The 21078-nt window shown below is 31.6% G+C and overlaps 1 pseudogene; it reads right to left on the bottom strand.

The window, feature by feature from the left end:
* Nucleotides 1-6692: 6692 nt before the first annotated feature.
* On the bottom strand, nucleotides 6693-11977 carry LOC136227074 (5'-3' exoribonuclease 3-like; annotated as a pseudogene).
* Between the last annotated feature and the right edge of the window lie 9101 nt (nucleotides 11978-21078).

Here is a 21078-nt window from a genome sequence, read left to right as displayed (position 1 = left end):
CCATACCGGAGGGATGTGCATCAAGAACTGAGAATGGTCCATACCATCTACTCTTGAGCTTGCCAGGGAAGAATCTCAATCGGGAGTTATAAAGCAGCACTTGGTCGCCTTTTTGGAAGGTTTTCCGCTGTACTTTTTTATCGTGCACCCTCTTGGTTCGTTCTTTGTAATTGGAAGTGGATGAAAGCAGTTAGGGAGCATCCTTTATTGGACATGGGAGAAGAAGTGAAGGGAAGTTTCCAGTAGAATATTTACAATATAAGTATAGGATTTTGCACCAGAAGACACATAAAAATATACACAAAATCATACTGAAATCTGAGATTTTTAATGTAAATTCATAAATTCATTCGTTAGATTATTTTATCTCTATGGATTCTGCAGTTTGCATTCATTCTATTCTTGTAATAAGTTCTATGAAATTTAAGCATAATTCATTTCTTCAATTCAAGTCTCTATTTAATTGTAATCAATTTTTACATTCTTCATTGGCATATTTCAATTTCAATTAATCTCGATCCCGTAGAATTAATTATGAATTTTAAGCTTTTAAGTCCTTTAAGACTTACACAGTTGTTTGATTTCGAAAAGTTAGATTTGACAAAGTTTTGAGGTTTTTCCACAAAATCTCTAGCACGCTTGAACATGAAACAAAAAAGGCGAAACACAACGAAACTCAAAATAAACAACCACAATCTTCATTATAAGTACATTAATATGCATCCTTTGTTGGATTGCCTTCAATTAAAAACATATATAATCATCCTTTTTCTATTAAATTTTAATAGAGAGGCATAGTCTTTTGTTGGGTTTCAACAGTAAACATCTTTATTTCATATAATTATGTTTAACTCAAGATTACTCCTCCATTGAAACCTTATTAACTTGAATAAAACTCCATTATAAGAATGTGAATTCATATTTGTGTATTTTACTTGAGATAAAAATAAAAGAATCCCTAGAAATTAATATAAATTAATGCACGAAAAACATCATTATGTAGGGCTCAACATGAATTCCACATAAAAAAAAGGAGAGTCGTCATGGACAATGATACCAGATAAAACCAAACAAATTAAAAATATAAAATAATATAGTGAGATTTATCTCCATTCTTGGAACCCATATTCATAGATTTCCTGCCCATCTTGTTTAGTTTTTTTTATTTATTTAAAAAATTTGCGCATAATGCGCTTACATTAAAGAAGAAGGAAAAATTTTCACCCCATCCGGATGTGATTCGAACCGATGACGTCCATAGTTATAGGTATACTCTCAACCACTAGGCTAAGAGCTTCACCACTGCCCATCTTGTTTAGTTGAGAGACTAAAAACTCACCTAAAGAAATAGCCAAAAGAGTAAGTGTTAACTTAAATACTGTAAAAGTTTCTCGGTCAATTGTTTTTGTTCAGATCAAATATCTCAATGTTAAATATTTAAATTTAATTAAAAAAATGTAAACAATTAATTTTTCATCAACTGGATATTTTTTTCTTTCCACATCATTAATTTTATAATTCATTAAATGATTAAGTTTTATACTTCATTAACCGTTACTCATAATCATGGATTTAACAATCCTAGATTTAATAATCATGGATTTGGACATGGGTTTTCCTAAGTTTTATTAATGTTTGCCTGGAGAATTGAATAATTAATTAATAAGCCATATATACACATTTCTTTTTTATTATATTATTATTGAAAACAGATTCATCAATATTACAAAGTATTGACTGCTAAGAAAATTTAGAATACTCTAAATACACTTTAATATATGATTATATCATATATTGTTTAATACAAAACTTCTTACTTAATATAAATAAAAGCAAATTTGAATTTTTACTAATTTTTTTAGAAAACTAATATTTTTTTTTGAAGAAAGAAAACTAATATTAAAAATGGAAATTTAATATAAAATGTAATCTTAAATGAATAAAGGATGAAAATAGATAAAAGTTAGACACCAATAAAAATGAAAGAAGCTACACAAGTTGGTAATCATATTGCAAGGAAATGTCTTTTTAGGTATTAATTAAATAGCCACAATTATATTGTTTTCTTTTATTATTGGTGAAACAACAGATAAGTCATCGATTAATGTATTTTTATGAGGATATATATATATATATATATATATATATATATATATATATATATATATATATATATATATATGAGAGCTCTTGTGAGAACACTCATCTTGTATGAGAATGCTCCCTTATGGTGAGAACACTGAAAACTACGCCGTTTTGAGTATAAAAATTAAAAAAACAGTAAATGCTTCTTGTGGGAGTCAAACCTAAATGCTTCCATCTACACTCCATGCTACTTACCACTGAGACAATTGCTTCTCTTGTACATTATCACGCGCTGCTTAATATACCACTGTGCACTAAGACAATAGCTTTTATTGTTTAATATTTGACGCATGCACTTATACGAAATCGACACTAACCCGAACAGGTTAACACGACTTTGACACGAAAGTTTTTGGGTTGGGTTTGGATTTATTCTTTTTGACACGAACCCGAAATGACACGACACGAACACGACTCGAACACGATAATTGCCAGGTCTATCTTTCTCTATCAGAAGTTGGTGTTGATTTTTACGTGCTTGAATTATGGAAGATGTGATACACACAAGTCAAAGGGGCAATCCCTCCAAGCATGACAAGTTTGTGGTGGAATTTGGCTGGAAAAGATGATTTAGGTCTATTTGTCCAAACATGCCAAGTTTAGGAAGTTTAGGGTTATTTTATACTTTTATCCACTTCTTTAACATTGAATGCGTGGAAGTTCATGATATATAATAATGATTAAGTAGTATGACATTAAGAAAAAAGAAGAAAAAAATCAAAGTTCAAGGGGAAGAAATTTCTACCTTATCTGCATCAGTAGAAGAAAAGCAAAAAATAAAACCTGTTGTTCTGGTTATTCTTTCGACTGATTGAGCTTCTCTCTTGTATATCTGGTTTTATAAAATTGAATCTTCCCCAAGTAGAACAGCTAGGTTTCCTAGTCTTCCTTCGTAGCTAGAAGCAAAAATTGAAAAGCAAAAATTAAATCAATTTGTCCATTCACCTAAAATTAAGAATAAACTATTAATCAATATTCAATCAATTTGTCCATTAACCTACAATTAAGAATAAACTATCAATCAATTCAATCAATTTATCCATTGACCTAAAATTAAAATTAAAGGGCAAAAGATAAACTAACCTGAAATTGATGAGGTGTCGTTGGATTGAAGATGGTGGCCGGCCGGAGAAGGAAGATGGCCGGCCGGAGAAAAGGGGCGTCGCTTGCTGGCGCTGGCGGAGAGAAGATCGCTTGCTTTGCTGGAGGAGAGGAGGGGCGTAAATCGCACTCGCACCTGCGCAGGCTGTGCGTCTGCTATTGTTTTTGTAAATTAAAAGCATAAACCAAAACCACGTCGTTTTGGAGGGATTTTTTTTTTTTTTTTTTGGGGATGAGAGGGGGGGGGTGTCATGCCAGTTTGTTAACATTTTCGAACATTTTTTTATTAGTTACTAGGTTTTGGCCCGTGCGATACATGGATTCATCTTAATATATAAATATTAATAAAAATATAATCTAATAATTATAATTAATGACATAAAGGTTCTATATAAATTAAATATTATTATTTTATTTTCACATTTACTTTAAATAATCTTTTTATAGATAAATATAATAATAGAATTAAAATTAATATATTATATATTATATTATATTTTTTATCAGTAAAAAAGGAGGAAGTGACACCTCAGCTCCATCGTTACTGTTTTATATTATATAATATAGATACTAATAAAAATGGTAAAGGCTATGCTTACTTTGTTTTTGACAAAATAAGTCTTACTTTGTATGTTTTCACCATTGGATTAATTTTATACTCCATCATCCAATGGTGAAAACACATCAAGTAAATTAAATATAATCTAATAATTACAATTAATGACATAAAGATGCTATATAAATTAAATATTATATTTTATTTTCACATTTACTTTAAATAATATTTTTATAGATAAATATAATAGTAGAATTAAAATTAATATATTATATATTATATTATATTTTTTATCAGTAAAAAATAAGGAAGTGACATCTCAGTTCCATCGTTACTGTTTTATATTATATATAGATATGTAGAGAATTAGAGAGATTTTAGGGATTAATTTAAATTCTGTAGAACTCTTAGATATAGTACGGATAAAATAATATTTTTATAGATAAATATAATAATAGAACTAAAATTAATGTATTAATTTTTTTATCACTAAAAAAGGAGGAAGTGACATCTCAATTCCATCGTTACTGTTTTATATTATATATAGATATGTAGAGAATTAGAGAGATTTTAGGGATTAATTTAAATTCTGTATAACTTTTAGATATAGTACGGATAAAATAATCTTTTTATAGATAAATATAATAATATAATTAAAATTAATATATTAAATTTTTTATCATTAAAAAAGGAGGAAGTGACACCTCAGTTCCATCGTTACTGTTTTATATTATAATTATAATATAGATATGTAGAGAATTAGAGAGATTTTAGGGATTAATTTAAATTCTGTAAAACTTTTAGATATAGTAAGAATAAAATAATATTTTTATAGATAAATATAATAATATAATTAAAATTAATATATTAAATTTTTGATCACTAAAAAAGGAGGAAGTGATACCTCAGTTCTATCGTTGCTGTTTTATATTATATATAGATATTTATATGTAGAGAATTAGAGAGATTTTAGGGATTAATTTAAATTCTGTAGAACTCTTAGATATAGTACAGATAAAATAATTTTTTTATAGATAAATATAATTATAGAATTAAAATTAATGTATTAATTTTTTTATCACTAAAAAAGAGGAAGTGACACCTCAGTTCCATCGTTACTGTTTTATATTATATATAGATATGTAGAGAATTAGAGAGATTTTAGGGATTAATTTAAATTTTGTAGAACTCTTAGATATAGTACGGATAAAATAATATTTTTATAGATAAATATAATAATATAATTAAAATTAATATATTAAATTTTTTAGGAGGAAGTGACACCTCAATTCCATCGTTGCTGTTTTATATTATATATATATGTAGATATAGATATGTAGAGAATTAGAGAGATTTTAGGGATTAATTTAAATTCTGTAGACCTCTTAAATATAGTACGGATAAAATAATCTTTTTATAGATAAATATAATTATAGAATTAAAATTAATGTATTAAATTTTTTATCACTAAAAAAAGAGGAAGTGACACCTCAGTTCCATCGTTACTGTTTTATATTATATATATATATATATATATATATATATATATATATATATATATTTGTAACTGTATTATAATACATTAAACGTTTTAAATACTTTGATAAAAAAAAAAAGTTGTGAGTGACATATATGTGGCACACTAAATATTTTTGATATAATTAATGTTTGAAAGGTCTTAAGTGACATTCAAACTAATATTTTCCAAATTTCGATAACTTGAAAGCAAAATTGATAATAATTGGAAAAGTTAGGAGTAAATTTGTACAATTTCATATTAGAAGCAAATCTACACTTTCTAGAAACATTATGGTCAAATTTAGCTAGGGATGTAAATGGGGCGGGAACTCCCCGTCCCCGTCAGTGACTCGTCCCGATGGCGACGGGAAATCACCGATAAGAATCCCCATGAAAGGGTACGTGTAATTAAAGAATAAATGGGTAAGGGTTTGGAATTGACACTACCCGCGAGTACACTACCCTTTGTCATCCCTAAATGGGACATGGATGGGGATACTTTTGTCCTCCGTAGCGAGGATGGGGTAGGGGCGGGCACAGGGAAGCCCACGGGGATCCCCGATCCCGTCCCGTGAATCCCTAATGGATCCTCAATTATTCTCCGTGATAATTAAATTTATACTTTAATTATTATAATTTATAGCTTTTAAATTAAATTAAATGGACTTATTTTTCAAAAAAAATTAAATGAGATAAACAAAATATTAGCCAGGGACTAAATGAGATATTTTTCTATCTATTTTTATTCCTCCTAACCTAATGGCAGAATACTTCACTATCAATGCCATAAAAACAATTTAATTTAAATAGTTCTAGTATACATTGAATTTTTTAAATATAAATAGTGATTCCATGCTAGAATCGGAGAATGGAGAAAAAATTCTTTTGAATATCTATAAATGAGGGTGGGGATCCCGCATGGATGGGGATAGGGAGAATATGTCCCCGTTTAACTCGCTGGGACAGAAATGGAGAATCCGTGACTAGTCAAGGGACGGGGATGGGAAATGCATTCCATATCTTATTTACATCCCTAAATTGAGCTCTTATCCCTAGAAAAGAAATAAAATTATAGTATGCAATTTACAGAGTTTTTCAGCGATTTTTATAGTGCTCAGCTCTTATTTAATAACTTAAAAGTTAAGAAGTATAATCTATAACTCGTTTTGATACTATCTAATTAGAGAAACTAATAGCAGCGGAAGAGCCGTCAAGTTTCATGTGCAATAAAATTTCATTCTAGTAATAAAGTCACAAACTTTCTCAATTAATCATCAAAAAAAGCTCACTTTCCTCTATAAAGATGGTCAATTTAATGCAAAATAAACTTGAAAATAAACCCAAAAAGTTACATTAAGCACAAATCTGATATCTATTGCCCTCTCCCCTTGCTCTGTCGCCAGGAATTGTTGTCCGCTGAATCAGCTCTTTGCAATTTCAGAGCATTCTCTATTGCTTTAGCCCTGTTCAAGTTTTGATTCATATTCCAACTTGGAGCAGCACTTCTGGCTACATTATTGCTGTTAAATCCTGTTCCTGAGCCACGACCCGTGCCCCAGCCCGTGCCAGCGCCCTTGTGTGAGTTTGCAAAGTAACTACTATGTTTGTCTCCAGAAGCTATATCCCTTGCATTTCCATAGCTTTTCTGAACCTGCAATCTGGTTCTGGCTGCGCATCTGGTGCCAGGGTACTCATGCCACAGCGTGGTGTCCTCGATCTCATTCTCCGATATGATCTGCATATCATAGAACAAGAATTTTCACTTCTTGGATACAAAATGTCAGTCAGCTTGCTGTATAATAAACAGGCTGAATACCTTTTCAGGGAAATCGACACCCGCTAGAGGGCGAGGAATGTGTTGACTTCCCCTTTGCAACTCAAACAGAAGAATTCTGATAACAGGAGGATACATAGTTACAACTTAGACATACACCCAACATTATTCCAAGAAAAAAGGACAAACATTTCTCTTACAAGACATCTCTTTCCATTATATAGTTCCATAAGTCTTCAAATGTGAAGCCAACATCGCGAACTTCATCCGCGAACAATCCCATTAACCCGCCGATTCCACTTCAGCACAAGGCAAACATATTAAAACCAAGGAGTTTAAATCTGATTACAAATAGCAGAAGACACCTTCAAACTTTGACGGAATGCTTAGACGGAACACAAATGTCCGACAGAAATAATTCCGTTGTAACATTTCGTCACAGTTTAACAATTTTCTAGTAGTGGACTAACCTCAAGCCATTTTCTATCTTCATCATATATTTCTGTCTCCCAGATGCCAAGTTTGAAACAAGCGGCAATAATAGGGAGTCGGATATGTTTGATCTTCTCATGAAAATCTTATCGACATTCGTTGTGCTTCATGCATCTGCAGAATTAGCAATCAAGGTGAAGCGAAGGTTACTTGTATACTTGTAGAAGAACTAGGTATATACCTCGATTTCCTTCTCGACTTTTCGGGTCTCATCCAAAAGCAGTTCTTCATCTATAAAGGGAAGCTTGCATTTCGCCTTTCACAACATGATAGATGAATTAGTATCAGGATTGAATCAATTAACATGTTAAGTAAATGCATCTGCAAACCTGCCATATAAACCGCGTTCCATCTGTATCAACGTCGAACTCTGTCCATATAGAACAGAAACTACTGAGAAACTCAAAGAAAACAGAAAGAAAAGCTAAGACTATTCCAAAGAGGCCTTTCCATCAGGATAGAAGTCGATAATGTTCGAATCCTCATCGATCGTCAGCTTCTGATATGCTTTCGGAAGAAACTGCGAGCTGCAAGTGAACATTCTGAACAATCAATCAACACATTCTTATTCATTCATCTAAGCCAACTAATTATATACAAAGGACAACTTGCCTCCTAGGAGGTAACACTGCCATGAGCTGATCAAAGGGTTTAAAAGGTGAACCCTTATGAAACTTCACCTTGACCCGGGCTAGACCTTTCATATCAGAAGCAAATGGCGCATAATGGTACGGATAAAACCTAACATGAGATTCCACTGTCAATATTTTTGCTGCACAATTCAATTGCATTCTTGCACTATATTACAAAGTTCATACCATGTCCATGAAGGCACCTCTGAGAAATAATAAACAAGGACCCAATGCAAACCTTCTGTGTACTTTTCTACCTTCAAAACCGACCGAGAATTTAGTTCGTTCATAATAACAAAGATCAAAAGAACAAATGTATGCAGCTTTTTTCAAAATTCAGTTTCGAAAGTCATACAATTTTTTCTCTGGTGCTTTCTATATCACTAGCATTTTCTGCAGAGAACTTTTCCTTGTAGTATCTTTTTCTCCAATCAGCAGTCCCCAGTTTTACCTGTTCGATAACTCGGTGAGAAAACAACAAAAACACTCCGAAAAGTGGACACGAAAAGATAGATAAGTTCATACTTTGTCTTCCCCTAAGCCTCCATTTTGGAAAAGATCAGATTTCTGCCGAAGACGAGCTTTCAGCTTCTCTTTCATCTCCTTGGTATTTTGTAATATCTTTACTAAATCTTGAGAAGCATGCGCCTTTTCGTCGAGAGATGCAAACGATCTGTTGGAAGTATCTAATTCACTTTCATCTTCTTCGAGCTGGAGAAACATGTAAACATTAGTTCATGAATGACACTGGAAAATGTTGAAAGTGTTTTGGCACTTACTGCATCAGATTTTGTGCAGAGTTTTCTAAGTTTCTGCTGATACAGTTCTGTTCTTTTCTTGAAGATCATCTCTTCGTATGTACCGATCAAGAGAATGAATTTCTCCACGCGTTTTAGCTTGAAATAACAATGTTTCTGATCATTCACCTGCTCATGCACATAACAGAATTTCAAGGCATGAATTAGAAGACATTAGTATACGGTAACTCGAAAAAACTGCATTACCCTTTGCATATCAACCAAGTAGCCACCAAGATTTTTGAACTTTGTCTTGTACACAGTCATCAACAAATCAATTGCTTGCTAAACGTATCAGACAACAGCGTAGATTAGTGAAAAAGTGTAAGATTGATGGCCTATTTCTAAGGAATAAATGCAATGGTACCTCACGAATTTGCAGAGTTGGCATGCACGGTAGGAAATCATTTCCGACGGAAAAACACATAAAAATGAAGTCATCAATCAACCTTTCAATATCAAAAGTGAATTTCTCAGGTGGATCAGAGATTTGCAAGTCAATCTCCAAATACTCTCTTAATATCCACAGATGGAGAAACTTCAAAAGAACAAAAACCGAAATTAGTTTATCAATTAGCCGAAATAATGAGGAGGAATCAATATGATATGATACCTGATAAGGCTTTCTAGTAAGCCATGAATGCTTAGGAACTGTGTCAAGACTAATTTGTAAATCTGAGAAACGGATAGACTGAGGCTCCGGCAGTGAAAGAACTTCCTGTCAAGTATAAAAATGTTATTTCATTGTCATAAAAAATGTTCTTCAGCTCTTTACAAGTGATAGTGATATGAACATTGGCTAAAGCTGATGAGCAGAAGAAACCGGACTAATTTGCGAGAAACAAATGCGTAGAATACTATTGTTTACCTCCCGGAGTATGGAAAAGTGTAGTTCATGTGTAGCAAGAGCCAACATGATGAGATCTGCATCCTGCAGGTGTAGTGAAGATGCAGTGAGAACGAAACCTGAATATGTTCTAGTTGTTGATTAGAACATACATGAATTAATCAGTTCATACCAGACCATAGAGGCAGTGGCGCGTATTCGGATTATAATCAGGAAGAGTACGCTGGTGGCGGATAAAAGACATGATTTTGTGCTCCCCCTCTCCAGGAACATTGGCATCTGAGAGTATAACCTGACCAAATGAACACTGATAATGAGAAAAACAAAAGCAGCCAATAAAACAATGTACATATGATATGAATGATCAAACCTTGATGTTCTTCCAGCCAGGATGAGAAGTGATCCTTGAACTGATATAGTCTTGAAGTTTCCTTGAAAGCAGGAACATGAATTCGGTTCCAGGTGTAATTACATTTGAATCTGAGAGCTCAGTTTCCTGCTTTGGAAGCACTTCTTTACCTTGCTTTTCAAATTGTTTTCTCAGTACTTGTTCTTCTTCCTCCTATGCTTAATAACAAAATATGGTTAACTTCAATCCTAATAGGACTAATATATACACAACTCTTCCAAGTTGGTCATAAAACCCGATTGTCCCCAAATTTGGAACCGACCAATTAACTAACTAAACTTACTTAAAGTGACGTCGTCCTCTAAACTGTCATAAAGTAACGACCAATTATCCCCAAACTTGCTATAAGTGACCTAGTTTGACCCATACTTACTTAAAGTGATAAAGTGGTCTCTGAATTTGTTTAAAATGATCCATTGACCTCCTAAACTTGCTTAAAACGACTCAATTGCTTCCAAGTATACTTAAAATAATAATTAAACTTGCTTAAAATGGTCTATTGACTCTAAAACTTCTTTAACTATAGGCCTCGAAACTTAACTATACACCTTTAAACTTGTTAGAGTATAAGTCAATGTAATTGTTAGAGTATAAGTCAATGTAATTAATGAGCTGTTGGGGCATGCTTAGGCTACTAGTATGTCTCCTTGACTGCAGGAGTAATATCAGGAGCTACTACTTTTATATATATATATATATATATATATTGTCCCAAAGTAAAATATATCAATGTAGACTCTTAATCTACATGGTATCCCATGTATTCTAGTTTATTATATGGTAAGTTACAAAACTTTCTTAACATGACCTATTGATCCCTTAAACATACTCAAAGTAACACAATGACCCTGTTTGGTAAGGAACTTTTTGGGGGTAAAATTAGACGTTTTGACTAGTTAAACATTTAATAATGATATTTGGTGAAGAGAGGTTTGAAAGAGGTTATTGGTCCAAAAAAAACTAATTTTAAAAAAACTTATGAACTTTTTCAATTCACTTATTGATCCATCTCTTTTGAATAACATTTTTACCCTGTTACTACCATTTAACCCCAGATAAATGTTACCAATCAGCTTGTTAAATTAGCTAACCAAAAGTTAACAAGCTAACAACTATTTAACAAACAGTGTCAATAATACAGAAGAGTTTGAGTGAAAAACGCACAGCAGTCTCAATATCTTTAGCTGCCCGAAACCTTCTGCATCTTTGCTGATTCATTTTGGCCCTTGGAGCAACTCCATTTACACATTTATGTAAGCAAAATTAGAAACTTTAAACAAAAGGAACTAACAATGGATTCAAAGAAAAATAACAATGGATCTCAATCTCACCAATTGCCAAATATAGTAGATTCCGGGGTCTTACAATGCTAAATACATGATCAATATACTCATAGATGTTGTTAAAAACATCATCAAATGTAGTTGGTGGTGAAGTCTGCAGCAAGTAAAAGTAGTAAATCATCAGACATGAACAAGCAAATGAAGATATAAAAGAACAGCAAAAAAGGAACTAACTTGATCATCAGGATGAAAGCAAGGATGTATAATGCCGTTCATATCAAGATAGAGATTATCAAATTCGATTCCATTTGGGTTGGGAGATGTAATATCTATGACAATTCCTGATTTTTTTTCCTGCTTAGCATGTGAAACAATTTTAGGATATCTGTTGACTAGCCACATGTAAAACGCAGGTACACCCATCTCTACCAAATGACTTTTGAGAATGAGAATGAGAATGGAGATGCTTTCGTTTCAATACATATTTGAACTTCTCAAGGCAACACCAACAGTCATATCTCTGTGAATGTAATGATTTTAGACATTGGGATTCTGTAAATTGACGGCTGCCTCATTTACTAACTCCTTTAACACCTTGTTTGGATGGAAAAGTTTCCATTTTTTAGAAGTTAAAAGATATATAGTTAATGGAACTAAAAATGTTAACTCCCATTAATTTTTATTTACGTAAAAAAAACTCTCAAACAATCTTAGGGTAAACTAAACCGCCGGCCATTGAACTTTACTAATCTTCATGGTACGATTACGGAACTTCAAATGTAATGGCCCTGTTTGGGAATTAGCTGTTAGCTGATTTGATTAGCTGGTTTAATTAGCTGTTTGGGTAGACCTGTTTGCTAAAAATTAGCCGATTGATAATAGTTGTTTGTGAAAAAAAAAAAAAAACAAATAAGGGCATTAATTTTGGCGCAGGAGAAGAGAGGGTCTATCTAGAAGTTCATTAATTTTAATATTGCAAAACGCTAATTGAAAAAACTCATTTTAAGAGCTTTTTCTAAATTCGCGTTTTCATCCCAAAACTCTCTCCCAAAACCTCTCTCCACCAAACACTCCAATTAGCAGTTTCAGTGGTCAAACCTCTAAAGTTGGTCAAAACCGCTCTTTACCAAACAGGGCCAATATAAAAGCCATTAAACTTTACACTTTGTTATATCGGTAGTCAGTAAACTATAATCAACGCTTCAAAATGACCATTAACGGTCTCAAAATAGAATATTTTAAGAATTAGTGATATTCTAAACAACTTTAATTCTTGAATTTTTTTATTTTGAGGTGAGAAAGTGGATTTAGAGAGACAAAACTCCAAACATAGTGGTTTTTTAAAATAAAAATGTGGTTTCATGGTAAATATTGTTATGAACAACTTTAATTCTTTAATATTTTCATTTTGAGGTTCCTAAAAGTCATTTTGATAATTTAGTTAAAGTTCAGTGGTCACAAATGTAATAAAATGTAAAGTTCGGTGGCATTTATATTACACTTTGAAATTCAGTGGCCATACCATGGATATTCGTAAAATTCAATGGCCATGGGTGTAATTTACCCAACAATCTTAATTTAAAATTTTACATTTCATTACTTCCATTAGGGTAAATTACACGCATGGCTACTAAACTTTACTAATTTTAACATTGTGGCCATTGAACTTCAATTCTTAACGGTATGACCACTATAATTTATACTTTTTAACACCGGTGGTCACTCAACGCCTCAAAACGACCGTTAACAGCCTCAAAATAGGTTATCTATTTGAAAACAATGTAAGGTTGATGATTTAATAATGTTAATTGTATTTGGTTTGAGGATAAACGAGTAAATTACACCCATGGCCACTGAACTATATATACCCATTTTCATATTGTGGCCACTGAACTTCAATTCTTCCTAGTATGGCCATTGAACTTTACATTTTGTTATACTGGTGGCCACTATGACCGTTGACCATCATTTGTGACCTTTGACTCTCATTTTTTACATGTTCTCCCACTCTCATTTCCCTTCTAAAACCTAAAATACCCAGTTTACCATTCCTTCTCCATTTTCTCCTTCTTACACTCCCTCTCTCTATGAACTCTCTCTAACTCTTTCTTTCTCTCTCTAAAACCATTAATTTCTCCTTCGGCCAGAACTATTCTTCTATATGACAACACAACAACCATAACGTGACGACGGTTGGCACAAACGGTGAATCACGACAAAACCTATCTTCTCCGACTAATAAACGTCGCTTTAGAAGACATACTTTTCTTCTCCATAGCCAATCATAACCTGACGGTGGTCGGCACAGACGGAGCTACAGGAAACCTTTAGTATCAGAGTACATAGCAATATTATATGGAATGTTGGGCAAATTTCGCAAGTGTACGGTTTCGCTTGTAGTAATAGAAAAAGATATCGATCCCACAGAGAACGTCTGATAATTTGATTGAAAATTATTGTTTTGATTAAATTCGTTTTCTCGAGGTTTATAGAAAATCGTTAATGGTTTAAAAGGTTTCTAATTCTAATTTTGGTTATAGTTAAGATTACAATTTATAGAAATTATATTTAGATTAAAGTTAATTTCCAAGGCTTATTTATACTAAGCAAGAATACAACTTATAACTATAATTTTGCTGAAGTGTTCAACAAAGTTTGCATGGAAAATATTAAATTTGTTTATAAATGTTTTTGCCTGAAAACACCAATTAGATTACTTAAGAATATCACTTAGATCAAACTCAAAATAAACAACAGTAAAGATGGAATTGTATTGAAAAGATATTTCATTAGTTTGAATTGAAACGTCACAAGTTAACAGAGAAGAAGAAGATTGGATAGTATTTCTAATTGAGTTCCGGGTTGTCAATCCTTTCCTCAACTTCGTAGGCTTGTCAGACCCTGGGGCGCCTCCTACACTGGTTCCTCTCGCTGAATCCTCGAAATAGCACCTATTCGGTCACTACAGAGCATAAACTCAACTTGAGTAAACTCTAATGAAAACTATAAAATCTATATATTGTATCTCTAACTATTTGTTCTTGAACAATAGTTGAACAACAATTAATCAACTATTGAACAACAACTTAACAACATTTTATTTTGAATTCTTCATCTATTTATAATTGTCCAAGAGGTGTACTTGAAGAGACGTGTCCGTTGGCGAAGAGTCGCCTCTATCCGGATGAAAGGACGCGTCGTTTGAAAAATAAAACATGTAAAATGTGCCTTATCATCTTGTTGTTTCTGTAGAGATTCTTAAAATCTCTGTCGCGGCTTAGGGAGCAAGGAGGAGTGGGTGATTCACGCATTTCTGGTACTGACAGACGCATGAGATTTACAGAACCTCGGTCGCGATAGAGAGTTGTCCTGCCTTCCTTATTTTTTTTGCTGGATCTCTAACGCGGCTTCTGAATCTCGTACGCGTCTTTCACTGAAAACTTGATTTCTTACTCGTTTTTGCTCCATTTTAGCTCATATTTGGATTTTTTCAAATAATGTAACACCTTGCACAATAGTAACAAATACCAAAGTAAAATCATTCCAAAAGAATATAATTAACATATTTTCCACACGAAATTGACATAATTATGCATGTTATTTTAGGTATATTTTGGGCTTATCATGGACAAACCATTGATTTTCTTTTACAAGCAAACCAAACACCAAATCAATATTACATTGGCTTCCAGAGTTTATTCCAGTGCTGATGGTATAATATATGACAACACAACAACCACCGCCATCCTCAGATATTCCGGCAATTACATCGATCAACCTCTTGTTTTACCTTACCTTCCTCATTTCAACGACACGAATCCGTCCGCATATTTCATCGGAAACCTCAGAAACCTAACGGATTCCGATCATCCAATCAATGTTCCACTAAACATAACTACTCCATTGTTTCTATGAATTATTATACATTGTGTTTAATTATTTTTGTAATTGTGTTTAATTATTATATAAATTGTTGTTTGCGCCGTTTATATCTTTTAGTTTCACATCCATTTTACTAATTTTCCATTTCATTATTGGAAATACAGACTCTAAAGCTGCATCAATTCCTATTTGGTTTGCTAGAAAAGCCCTGGGGAGAGTAGAAGAATAGTTCTAACTGTAGGAGAAATTAATGGTTTTAGAGAGAGAACGAAAGAGTTAGAGAGAGAGTTCATAGAGAGAAAGAGGGAGTGAAAGAAAGAGAAGATGGAGAAGGAAGGGTAAAATAGATATTTTAGGTTTTAAAAGTGGAAAGGAAAGAGGGAGAACATGTCAAAAATGAAAGTCAAATGTCATAAATGATGATTACCGGTTATGGTGGCCACCGGTGTAGTAAAATGTAAAGTCAATGGCCATACCAGGAAGAATTGAAGTTCAGTGGTCACAATGTGAAAATGGGTATAGTTCAGTGGCCATGGGTGTAATTTACCCGAGGATAAACCAAAACAAAGTAATATATAAATTACTTTTATACGTGATATGAACCTAAAAGGTTCACAGTTTAAGTACCTTAATGTCTTGTTTTATTAAGTAATTCAAGTGTTCATTGATAGATTCAAGTATTATATTTTCATTACGTGTTTTATTTTACCTTTCAGGCACTTAAGAAATATTTAGGATAAACTTGTCCCTAACAAGTAAAGGAACCAATCTTATGAAGAAAGCTGGAGTTTCAAATTGCACGTTCGAGCAATTTCCAAATTTTACATAAAATCTCAAATGCTTCACCAAACGATTTCCTTCCCAGACCTTAAAGGTTATATTATTCCAGAAATGTTTTAGAAGACTTGACTTATCCCCAAAAGTACCATCTTCCCCTCCTAAAAAACATACCCTCCTAGAAAGGTGTCTTGAAAAGTCATGTTTCTATGGAGAGGTGCCTTTTATTTCTTTCATTAAAAGTATCAAATTCATAATTACATATAGAATTGACATCTGAGAATTAATACAAAAGAATTAGAGAGCACCTCATCATTTTACAAGTGAATTTTAGAAACAAAGGTCAAAGAAGAAGAAGAAGACTACATGTAAAGGATAGAGTTGTCATCTTTTCCTTTAAACTTCATTCTTTCTTACTTGAATCTCTACATATTTATGTTTAATGTTATGTTGATGTTTATGAATTACATTTTTACAATTAAATCAATATTCAAGTGTTCTTCGTTTGCTACAGTAAAATTACATTATATAGTTTTCTTACATGAATGTTTTCAATCTTTTCATGTATTAATATTCTTAACTTAAGAAACACATTAAGAGATTGATCCTAACTAAGATTATGAGGAATCGATCATTCGGTATTCACCAGAGAGATCAGGTTTATTGAATGATTGTCGTATGTTAACTTGTATACTGGTAATTTTGTATGATGGTGAAATTAATTCTCTAAGTGAAAACTAGGAATTAGTGCTTCATATTAATTATAAAGGACTCTGATTTATGTCGGCAGAGTAAATTGGAAACTATAATTAACTTAACCTGTAAAGTCAGAACATTACTTATGAAAACATATTTTAAGCACAGTCATTCCATTTCATTTCCATAAATTCATCTATTCATCAAAGTTGTTCCTAGTTTACTTTAAATTAGTTTAGATTTTTAGAATATGATAACTTAAACCAACTAAATCCAGATTTACTGTAAAAAAACAGATAAAAGTGACAGTGAGTAAAAACATTGTTCCCCGTGGGATTGATAGGTAGATTTTAGCGGGCCTAAGCCGAACTGAGCTTATTATCAATTTTCATTGTCCAAGCTCGACCCTAGGGACATGGGTCGGACAAATACTTCATCTATACTCATATATGTGACATTTTATTACTACCATATTTTTTCACAAACATATAATTAGATGTGAAAAAAATTAATTTTTTTAAAAAAAATATACTGTAATTTTTTTGAAGTAGAAATATACTGTAATTTGTATGAGCTTGATAAAAAAATTCAAATATTTCACCGTGTTTAAAAATATTAATCTTCAATTCTATTATTAAATCACAAAAAATACAATTTTTTTTAGAACCAACTGATATGCAATTGATGACGAACAAAAAAAACTGACATGCGATTGGTGTAGAATAAAGAACAAAATCTTTGTGTTTTATAATGATGTCTGAAATTGAACCAACTTGTCAATATTAGTGGTAAAATTGCTATTGGTTGCCAATGTTAGGGGTAAAATTGTATTACTTTAAACGTTAAGGGAAAAATTGTTCATTACTGTAAATATTAGAGGTATTTTTGTGCGTAATCCCTTTCTTAATATTAAAGATATTTCATTGAGATGCTTTCTTTAATATTTCCTTAATCACTAAAGATATGTCCTTAATACTTTTTTTTTCTTGATTCAATTATAATTAATATTGATTTCCTATTCGAAGATCAATCAAATATTAATAATGATTGATTGTTTCCTTATGAAATACAAATTATAAATTATACATATAGGAAAAAAAAGGAAAGTTGATCAATAAAAGAAAAAGAAAAAAAACGATAACTTTTATTTTTAAACATAAACTTCATTAACTAGGAATTAGTTAAACCCTATATATAGTTAGGTATTACTACTGCTCGGCCATCAACAAGTAATTATGGAAGAACAGAAAAATAAAGTTGAAGTTCAAAGTCAGCAGCGACAGTACGATATGCAATCAACTCATGAGTACCGTGTATCCTCAATGTATTCCAAGAGTGTTCAACAATATGATCAAGCGCGATTTACGTCATTCTTATCTCCATGGAATTGGAATCCTCAAAATCCTCAAGTTCAAACCCACAATGGAAAAGAAGGAGAACGACTCATGTTTCAATTTGGTTCTTTTTTCTCTCATGAAAATTTTAGTCCTAAATAGTGAGTAGTAAGTAATTAGAGTCTACTTTATCGATGTGATTTTATTTAAACCTATATGATATTATTTAATAATATTTATTTTGTTAATTATGACTTTTATCTATAAATTAATATTTTTCTTTTCTTTGTTAAATTAATAAATTAGTTTTTCTGGAAGAATCAATTGATATGGTGTAATTGAGTTCATTGATTCCATAATGCCTTAATATTAATTGCGTTGATTTTCTAATTCATATAGTGAAGCGATTTAATTAGGAATCAAACCAAATCTATGTTGCACAGAAATAGAAACCGGAAAACATGATACTCTATATATGATTATAACATTAAGCGTTTTAGTTAAAGAGGAATTTTCAATTAGTCAAAATTAGAATTGGATTGTGTTTGCCGGCGAAAGTGGTTTTCTGAACCACAAAGATGTTTCATCTTTTCAATTTCACATAGACATCAAACGCAAAAATACTAATGGAGAGAAATTTTAAAAAATATATTGTATTTTGTACGAGTTTGACAAAAAAAATTCAAATTAATATTTCACTGAATTTAAAAATATCAATTTTTTTTGGTAAATTAAAAATATTAATCTTCAATTCTATTATTAAATCAGAAAAAATACGAAATCATTTTTTTAAAACCAACTGATATGCAATTGGTATAGAATAAGGAACAATTTTTTTGTGGTTTATAATGATGTCTGAAATTGACACAACTTGCCAACATTAGTGATAAAATTGCTATTAGTTGCCAATGTTAGAGATAAAATTACATCATTTTATATTTTAAGGATAAATTGCTTTTGGCTATAAATGTATTCTTACACCTTATCCCTTCCTTAATACTAAAGATATTTCATTGGATTTGCTTTCTTTAATATTTCCAAATATTTCCTTAATACTTTCTTTTTGTTGATTCAATTATAATTAATATTGATTTCCTATTCTAATATCAATCAGATATTAACAATCAGATATTAATAATGAATGATTATTTAGTAATTTGATGCTTTTCATTTTTTTCCCTATATATATAGTTAGGTATTACTACTACTCTGCGATCAACAAGCAATTATGGAGGAACAGAAAATTCAAGATGATCTCCAAAATCAGCAACAATATCCCATATACGATAAGCAAGCAACTCATGAGTATCGCGTATCCTCGATGTATTCGTGTTCCGGAAGTGTTCAACAAGATGATCAAGCGCAACTTACGTCGTTCTTAACTCGAGATAATTCATTCTTGTCTCCGTGGAATTGGAATCCTCAAAATCCTCAAGCTCAAAGTCTCGATGGAGAAAAAGAAGATCGGATCATGTTTCAACCTGGTTCTTTTTTCAGTTTTGAAAACTCTAGTCCCAAATAGTAATTAATTAGAATCTAATTGAAAAATCTATTTTATCGATGTGATTTTATTTAAACCTATATGGTATTATCTAATAATATTTATTTTGTTAATTATTTACTTTTATATATAAATTAGTGTTTTTTCTTTTCTTTTTTCCTACGTAATGAAGGGAATCTGAAAATTAATAAATTATTTTTTGCAGAAGAAATCGATTCATATGGTATAGTTCAGTTGATTGATTTCATGTGCCTTAATATTAATTATATTGGATTTCTAATTCATATAGTGAGGCGATTTAACTAGGAATCATAATGAAACATATGTTGCACGGAAATAGAAATTCAAAAAACAATACTTTGCATATGATTATAATATTAAACGTTCTAGTTAAAGAGAAAGTTTCAATTAGTTGGATTTGGAATTAGATTGTGTTTGTCGGCAGAAATGGTTTTCTAAATCACATTGGTGTTTCACGTTTTCAATATTCCATGTCGGACTAGTTTGTAAGAGTTTCTATTTCCAAAATAGACATTAAACACAAAAAATACTAATGGATAAGAGTTTTCGTGCAACATAAATTCTAACTTGTAATGGATATGGATTTTATAGGTGTCCACTACCCGCTCCTAATAAAATTATCCAAACTAAATTATATATGTAATATAAAGTGTTTGAATTTTAAATTTAATTGTATGCTAAAATTATCCATTGTCGTCGGGTATCACTAATGGTATGCGCTCTTAAATAGGATCTTGTCACTTGTCTATTCAATTTGATTCCCTTGTATTTCTTACTCTTCGAAGAATCTATCTTTGAGACTAAATGGTGATCCGTGAGAGATAGCAGTAACTCTCTTGAGTCTAAATTTTAGAATGATTAACCATGCGATAAGGCAACATTTTACTTAAGTTGATTGTATAAGGCATCAGCTAATATAGGAAATGTACTAGTTTGTAAGTGGAATTTTGAATTTGTTTTCATTTCTTTGATTTCTTTTGTGGTTGGATGTATAATTATTCAAAATGATGATATAAGTGACACATCAGCATGAGTCAACTTAGATTTTTGATATCCACCTATGTGCCACCTGGCTATCACGTGCCGGTTATTTTTATGAAAAAAGACAAAATTTAGTTTTTCTTTTTCAGAAAAATAACCGACATGTGGTTGTCAGGTTTCTTTTTTTTTATTGGAGATCTGAGTTGGTTCATGTTTACATGTCACCCATATTATTATTTGGATGCCTTTTAACCACTTATTTGGATACCTTTTAACCACTGAAATCGGCGTAGTGACTTAATTGAGACAAAACTCAAAATTGAATGATTTTA

Source organism: Euphorbia lathyris, chromosome 4, assembly GCF_963576675.1.
Source record: "Euphorbia lathyris chromosome 4, ddEupLath1.1, whole genome shotgun sequence".
Taxonomy (NCBI): domain Eukaryota; kingdom Viridiplantae; phylum Streptophyta; class Magnoliopsida; order Malpighiales; family Euphorbiaceae; genus Euphorbia; species Euphorbia lathyris.
This window is presented reverse-complemented; position numbering and strand designations above follow the sequence as displayed.